General features: G+C 45.7%; 1 long non-coding RNA gene across 1 annotated transcript in view; it reads right to left on the reverse strand.

Moving 5' to 3' along the window:
- LOC118145705 (uncharacterized) overlaps positions 1-8,220 on the reverse strand; it is a 127,621-nt gene extending 119,401 nt beyond the window's left edge. Inside the window, exon 1 of the long non-coding RNA XR_004731017.3 lies at positions 8,034-8,220. This is a non-coding gene — a long non-coding RNA (uncharacterized LOC118145705). The remainder of the gene's footprint in view (positions 1-8,033) is intronic.
- Between the last annotated feature and the right edge of the window lie 466 nt (positions 8,221-8,686).

Here is an 8,686-nt window from a genome sequence, read left to right on the forward strand (position 1 = left end):
AGCATTGGGATTAGTCATGCTCCACTGTGCCTGGCCTCCGTCCATCATTACACACAAGCCTTCCGTGTATACCCTTGATATACACCACACATTGCTGCATTATACAAACAAATTCACAAACTCACAATTCAAAGACACCCTCAAACTCATCTAACCCCAAACTTATAAACAAAATTAACACCACAGTTACTACATTCTCACCACATACACACACGAGTTCATATAATCCTTACTCACTGAAACACACACACCAACACCCCATGCAAATACACAGCAAAATTTCTCAAACATTCAAATACACTCGAGCACTCGTGTAACACTCAAGGTACATTCTGCATGCACATATTCAAATGCCTGCACTTTTTCCACAGCCCCAATAAACACACACACAACCAATCTTACACAACCAACCATACGTATACACACACATACACGTTTCTTCACCTACACATTTATTATTCATATTGGCCCAATCATACAGATTCCCCAACATCCCCCTACATACAACCCACATATTCTTACACCCACGCCACCGCATAACCACACAAACACAGGAGTCACACCTGGCACCTCCTCCAGAGGGAAGGCCACCATTTGGCTCTGAGAGCACCTTCAGAGTGCAGAGATCAGGGCTGGCGGGGTGACCTCGGATGGGTGCATTAGGGAAGAGCAAGGTGGCAACTTGGTCAGAGAGCCCATTTCCTCTACAGAGCGCAATCTGTCATCGTCTTCTCTTTTGTCTTTTGATTTCTGATTCAGTGAACTTCAGACCCGATTACATCTATGCCAGTAAAAACAAGGAGACATGCTGGGCTGTGTGGGTTGGGTGGCAGAGAGAATCAAGAAAGTTGTTTGTCAAGTGCCACTGAAAACAAAGTTTGAGTCTAACAAAATTCACACATTGAAAGAAGAAAGAGTCCCACTCTCTCCCACAGGCTGGAGGTTTGGGAAGGCATATCATGCATCAGGAGTAAGAACGCATCAGAAGTGTTAGCTACTTTTTCAAATATCTGGGCCATTGGTCCCAGAAAGACACAAAGAAGAGGAGGGAAATCAGTGTGTGCTGGAGTTTTAGGGGAGGGGCCCTCGGAGTGGTCTTGGCAGTGGGAGTAGCCTGTTGTCCAGATGAGCTGGGGGCAGTGGAGTCAAAAAGGCACATGGGCCTCTACTCTGAGTACCTGGCCCCACAGGACCAACTCCCTCATGGGACAGTGAGGAATTCAAGGTGCAAACTCATAAATGGCTGGTCACTAAGATGAGGCTAGAATCAGGGTCTCTCTATCAGGATCTCTGTTTTTTAACAAGGAGTGTTTTTTTTCTCTTATCCTCAGAGCAGGAACTCTATAGATACTTGTTGCATTGACCTGATAAAGGCATCAAAAAGTTAGAAAGGAGGTCCCTTCCCAGGGAGTCCAGAGGGCAGAGCAATCCTGACCAGGGCCTGACTCAACTGCTCATGACACTGAGGCAGGAGGGGTTGGCCTTGCAGTCCTGACTCATCCCTATGGGGTCCAGCATCAATCCCTGGCTCCAACTTGGTCCATTCATTCCTTTAGCAGGATGGCCTGCCCCATCAAATGACCTACCCCTTCAGGGTTGGATGACAGGAAGAAAGAGTGTGAATTTAAGGATTGGCTGCACAGATTAGCTGAGTGACTTTAGACAATCCCAAACTTCTCTGAGTCAGAGATGCCTCAACTGGACACATAAATATTCTAAATGATATTTAAGTTTTGTTTTAGTCCGTTTGGGGTACTGCTATAACAAAGATACCATTGACTAAGGGGCTCAAACAACCAATATTTGCTTTTTTCTCAGTTTCAAAGGCTGGGAAGCACAAGATCAAAGCTCCAGCAGATTCCATCTGGTAAGAGCTTTCTTCCTGGTTTGAGGATCGTTGGCTTCCTGTTGTGTCTTCACACGGCGGAGAGCAGAGAGAGAGAAAGCTCTCTGGTGTCTCTTCTTATAAGAGCACTAATTCCATTCATGAGAACTCCACTCTCACTGCCCAAAGGTCCTACCTTTTAACATAATCACACCAGGGGTTAGGATCTCAGTCTATGGATGTTGGGGGATCACAAACATTCAATCAATGGCAAAATTTCTTCTAAGGTTCTGAGACACATTACTGAGTGATGAAGTAAAGTTAGAGTGGTTAGGAGCTACATTTTTTCTGTCTGTAAAATGGGAATAATAGGACCTATGTGTCTTAAATGTATTATAAAGACGAGATGTGATAATATAAGTGCCCAACACAGTGCTTGACCCAGTTAAGCCTTATAAATAGTGGTTATTGTTATGCCTTCAGAATTAACGAAGTAGAGGATTAGGATGGGAAACATATAAAAGAAGTAGGACATATAGTCCCTGCCCTCATGCTGCATGCAAACCAAAATGAGCACAGGTCCCTGGATATAGACACCTCTTCCCAGGCTATGCTTAAATAAGCTGGCTTTCTATTCATTTTGTACAAGGCATCCCACGTGCGAAATACGAGACTCACTGCTTGCCTTTGGGCTTATGGTGTCACTTAAGAGGAGGACACAACCAAACTGATACCACTGAATGGCTAAGGAAACAAGAATAGAATTCGGAGGGAAGGGGGCAGGAGGACTTGAGCCAAGCACTCAGGCTGAGTAGAAACTAGACACACTGAGAAGAGAGCTCAGCCAACCACCTCGCAGGGACAGGTGGCAAGACTGTGGTCTGCAACATGGAGACCAGCGCCTCGTCTGGGCTGCTTCATTTGTTCAACTGTTTGTACAGCAAGTCTTTGACGAAGATGAGTGCTTTCTGAAAGCGCCACCATTCAACACTGGGTAAGGGCAGGGTGTAAAAATGAAAATGACATAGTTCCTGTCCTCAGGGGCAACTGATTGAAAAGAGAAGTCAGACTCATAAACAAGTGCCTTGCAGGGTGGAGAAGCGCTCACAGAGGTAAGTAAAAACCATGATGTCCTTTGGAGAAAAAAGGAGGGATTCTTCACTCTCTCCAGCTTGTCCCATTGGGTCAGGGAGCAGCTGGGGGTTTGGTCAGGGAATGGCAATGATAACTTACACTTATTAAGTGCTTTTTACATGCCCTGGGCCATCTCTCTATATTACCTGCTTTAATATGCATACCGGGGTAGGTGCTATCATTATCTCCATTTTACAGATGAAGACAAATTTTCAGCAGAAGTGGGGAAAATTGGTTCCTGGATCTGGAAAGTCTAAGGGGAGAACTGGCCCAGTGGGGCAGAGGTTTCAAGTAACACCGTCAGGGGATTCTCTCTTACCCCGTCCGCTTTTTCTCCCTGTTGCTGAGCAGCAGAGACCCAGTGTCCCTGCTGCCTCCCTGTGCACCTCCAAGAGAGCACCCAGTTCCTGCTCTGCTAATGCCATTAGTGCATCTGTCTAACTGCAGCCAGGACTCACTTGGTTTGCACAGAGCCTATTGAAGCCCCATTTGCTCAACACATAATGGGGATTAGAATTCATTAATGCACTACAAATTAAAGTATTAATAACGGCCTCAGAGTTTAAATGAGAGCCAGGGAAGGGAATCCGGCAAGAGGCCGCCCTGCCCACATCTCCCACCTAGCTGCATTGTTCAGGCACGGGCAATCCTGCGCTCTTTAATATGCTGTGACAGCCACTGAAGTGACCCCAGACAATAAACAGGGCCTCCTAGTTAAGTATTAATCTGTCAAAAGAATGACCTTCATCCACTAAAGAAGCGATGTTTTTAAAAACCTCCAAGTGGAGGAAGGCTCATTTGCTTGCTCATTTAGCATATTAAAAGGGTATTATTGCTACAAACAAGAAATCTAAATGAGGCCCGGGCAGGAGCTACGGATAACACTCCTGATTAAAGGTGCAGCGCAATGATGGACACGGGAGGCTGAATCCGTTATTGTTCACCAACATGGCAGGACCCGGCTGCTGGGGTGATAAGACCATTGAGCCCTGTCTGGAGCCAGGCTCGCTCCGTCAGAGAGGAGTGGAGCATGATGAGCCATGGGGGGCACTGCCCACCTCTACCCTGGGACATGAGGGTGGCAGGAGGGGTGTCTGAAGTGACCTCCAAGGAAGGGAGCCCAGAGAAGTGGCCTCAAACAATTCCCTAGAGTGACCACAGTCTAGTTTGTGTCTCTCACCCTTTGACTTGTTTACTTCCAGCTTCTCATGTTCCTATCGGTCAACTCTGCAGACAGCCACCCTTTCCCAAGAACCCAAGCAGTTCTCCCAGGGGCTAGCTCTTGCTTAGTCCCAGGAGAAAGTCTGGCAGAGAGAGAAAGGATAGACATGTTTTATTTCTCTTCTGGGGATAATAGCAAGTTCCCACGTGTCAGAAGGGAGATTGGGTTGAGAAAGGAGGTGTCTCTAGCCTGTGACAATGTATCTAGGGAGCGGGCACTTAGCAAAACCATGAGCAAAGAGAGAAGAGAAATAGGATTGAGGGAAGGAAACAAAAAGATTCAAACACAAGTTTCCCATGCAACAGATATCTGCAGGCAAAGGAGCTCTGCTGTGTGTCTGGTTCCACATTAGATGACATGGGAGGAGAGGTAACCAAGAGGCAGACCTTGCCCTAGGGACTTGCCCTCTATTCAGGGAGTCAGGGATAAGTCAGATGAAACCAACAGGCATGAAATAAAGTTTGAAGAACATGGAATATTTAGAATGTAATAATGATTGATAAGAGGAAACAGTGGCAAAGTTAGAGAATTTGAAAGGAGATTTGAATTACCCCAAGAGCTAACTGCACTTAAACATTCATCTCTGGACTGTGTGCTCCTTGAAGACAGTGACTTTGTTTGGTTCATCTCTGTGTTCCCATTGCCCAGAACAGTTCCTGACACACACACGAGATGCTTGTGGTGGGGGCAACGCTATTTGTGCTCCATACTGCTCCCTCTTCCTGGGATAAAACATAGAAACATTTCTCAGCCTTGGCGCTCCCTTGGAGCTAAATTGAAAGCATATGACTAAGTTTTCACAAATGGAAACATGAATAGAAGTGATGTGTTACTTCTGGTCCAAGGTATGAAGGCATGGACCTCCCTGATCTCTCTCTTCCCTTGTTACAACAGCTCTGGCAAGTACGTGACGAGAGCAGACCATCACACCATAGAGGGAGCCTGGGTCCCTGAGTCACTAGATGAAGGGTGACTCTGACCAACCCGCATCAAAATTTTTGGTTTGTTATGTTGCACCACCGAGATTGAGAACTTTACTTTCTGAGGCAATTAGAGTTGTTTATCCTGATTACTGAATGCAGTGCGTACTAAATGTTTGTTGAAATAATAAATGAATACTCTCACTTAATCCTCACAATAACTTCAAAATAGCTATTTTGATTTGACAGACAAGGAAAGAGATTCAGAGTTAAGAAGCAACAGAGCCAGAAGTTAAATTTACGTCTTCAAATTCCATGCTCTTTTTACTGTACTTGGCTGTCTTTCAAGAATGTAGTCAGATGTATATTTTATGTGAAATTTTACCAAAAGGTACTCCAGTGAAATAGAGGTTAGGGACTTTCCAAATGAGAGGCTCCTCTGGTTACCACTGCAGTTGGGACAGGGTTGTCATCTTAGATGCAGGTAAGACCTTCTGAATTCCAATATCACAATGAAGAGCTTTGGCCAACTGTGTTCTCTCCTTGGTATAGGGGGTAGGATTTTTATTCCTCCATTTTCCAGCTCAGGAGAGAGAGAAGTCTCCTTCCTGGAAGCAAATGGTCAAAATCAGGAGAGACAGCCCCATGCTGACTCTTGCATCTCACCTTCTAATATCGATTTATCAACCACCCAACAGCTTCTACAGCTCTGGAACCTGACCTGCCTGAATTTAGGAAGCATGAAAATAGCTAAAGACAAATATTAACAAGTTAACTCACTGAGAATCCCCTCTTCCACCCTGCCATTGTCGCAAAGAAGGCAGAGGGTGGTATGAAGAGGCTTGGGCCTCTGCTCCAAGCCAAGAAGAGGGGTCAGTACATAGGGAGAAAGGGAGGTGGCTGCTGGACTGGAAAAAAAAATTAACCTCTGAGAGAAAAACTCGAAAGAATCAGCCATAATGGATAAGATTAGTTATTACAGAGAAATCCAGGAGGGACTGAATTGTCCTCTGTCCTCACTGAATGTCTCTCTCCTTAGTCCCCTGGGAGGGCTGGGTGCTCAGTTCAGCTAGCAGAATAGACATTTATGGAGTTAAGACCAAGTGCCAAGTACAGTGCCAGGTGCTAGGACACAGATATGAGTAAGAAGGGTCAGGGACAGCAACAGGGTCAGATGAAGCAACCTGTAATCCTGAGAAAACACTACCGCTCCCCAGGGTTGCTGGTAAACCACAGGGTGCCCTGGTGCAAAATAGAAAACAGGAGTATCCAGCTCAATCTGTAGCGGACACAGCGTTGCTCAGTGGCTCCCCTAGTGGCCAAGTTTCCCCCAAATGACTCTTCCTTGCTGTCTCCACCCTCCATGATATCTGTTGTCCCATGGGACCTGCAGCTCTCGGAATGCAAATCCATGAAGTCCTAGACATTAGAGCTGGATAAATCCACAGACCGTTGTCACACTCATTCCCTATTTTAAAGACAGAGAAGCTGAGACCCAGAGAAGGAGAAATGACCTGATTGAGGTCACATTTTCCTAGGAGGTCACATTTTCCTGGGAGAGCCGAAGAGATGACTCATCTGTGCCCATTAACATTTAAGCCAGAAAATGTATTAAAGCTGTCGCATAAGCTAGTCAATAGATGGGTTAGGAGAAGTGGGTTGAGGAGGAAGGGGAACTGCCTGCTCAGACTGGACTGAGTTTAGAACATGACACTCCTGTGTCCTCCCAGATTTGTCTGCTCCACACCATTTTCTTCCGTTGATTCCAATTGCCCTCTAATTTTCACTTCTTAAGCAACCTGGATTGCTTTATGAAAAGACCATAGGAAAATTGGAACCTTCAAGAGCTCCTTTGGCTGAGGAATTAGTCAATAGAATTATCCTCTCTTACTGTATTTATCTCAATGAAAAGGCCTGCCAATGGGCTGTCAATGACAGACAAGATAAGTACGAAGTAGCTGCAAGCTGGGGTCTTAATTGTGTGAGCATTCCCTAAGGGATATGACATTTTTCTCTGGAACAATAAGGCTGGGTCATCTCTACCCTGCCACTGTTGGCTCTGTTCCCTTACGTTCCACACTCACACAGCAGACCACTGGAATGACAGCTCATGCACAGCTATTCCCTGGGGGTTTCAGCCCAGTTCAATTGTCACCTTCTCCAGGATGCTTTCCCTGACCCCCTCTCCAGTCTCCACACTCCCAAACATGCGGACACCTCTCTTATGGTACTCGCCACGTTGCACTGCCACTCTGTGTCCATGTCTTTGTCCCCCACCAACTCTGAGAGTATGGCCAGTGAGGCTAGACTGAGAGCTTCTGGATAGCCAGGTATTGTGCCTGGGACTTAACCTGCAACATCGCAACTCTGAAGGATGGGCTTTATGATCCCAACTTCATTTGAAGAAACTCAGGGTTCACAGGAGTTAAGGAATGAGTCCGGGGTTTCATAGCTGGCAAGTACAGAACTAGGTGGGTGCACTGGTCTACCCGACTCTATAGCCCATGTTCCTACACAGACAGTAATCTAAATTTGCTACCCCAGGATGTCCTACTTATAAGCATCCACAGTTTGAGATTGTCAACCCTATTTGTGGCCTCAGTGAAAATATCCCCTAATTTCCTGTGATGCCCTAAACTCTCATATAACCTAGACTGGACTTAACTTTCTTTCCTAGTGACATCTACCTCTGCACATGGTCCCTCCTCTAGCTTAAAAGCCCTACTCTCAGGTGAGCCACAGTATTGTGGCCTGGGCTACCCCCAGCTGCTCTGCAGGATTGTGCAGAGGACTTCTTTTAGGTTCTGGGCCTTATTTCTTTAAAACTGTAGCCAATTTTACACAATAATGACAAAGACAAGAGCTGCCTGCAATAAACACCCAGGACAAACATTCCTGCCACTATTCCCAGAGATCAAATAGATGGTCTTACCTGCATGGTGTTAACAAGATTCCAGGCTTCGGTTTGTTTTTTCATATAATTTGTCTGTATCTTGACATATCTACTTCCTTCTGATCACTTCATTAATTCATTTATACTTCCACTTTTTAAAAAAAGGACTCTGATCCCTTCCCTATGGAACTGCAAAAGCCAAGGGAGACATGTACACATATCATCTGAGAATAGGGCCAGAGCAAAAAGGAACAGGCGGAGGGAGGGGAGGTGGAGAGAAGCTGGGCAGGAAAGAGAAGAACATATGGAATGAAGCTGCAAGTTGGAGGAATCCCAAAGGAGCGGCTGGAACAGTGATCGGAGTGGTGAAAGTACGAGAAAGAAGTTTCCTTGATGTCCTTCTCGCACCGGAGAAATACAAAAATAATAGGAGGCTGCAACCACAGGAGGCAGGAGGTCATGAATTTTGCCTGGTGAATTTCCTATTTTCGGGTTGGGAATTCTGCTCTGTGCTTGTCCTTGAAAACACCTTCAATTCAAGATTGGAGTGCCAGGAAAAAAAGGGGTCTAGGAGAGATGGAGACAGCCTCAGTCCATTTGGAAAGGAATGCCAAGAGGCTTTAAATATACAATGAGATTATTCAAGGAAAGATGAGAAGCTCAGGAAGAACCTGAAGACTGGAAATAACTCG

Source organism: Callithrix jacchus, chromosome 10 (assembly GCF_049354715.1).
Source record: "Callithrix jacchus isolate 240 chromosome 10, calJac240_pri, whole genome shotgun sequence".
Classification (NCBI taxonomy): Eukaryota; Metazoa; Chordata; class Mammalia; order Primates; family Cebidae; genus Callithrix; species Callithrix jacchus.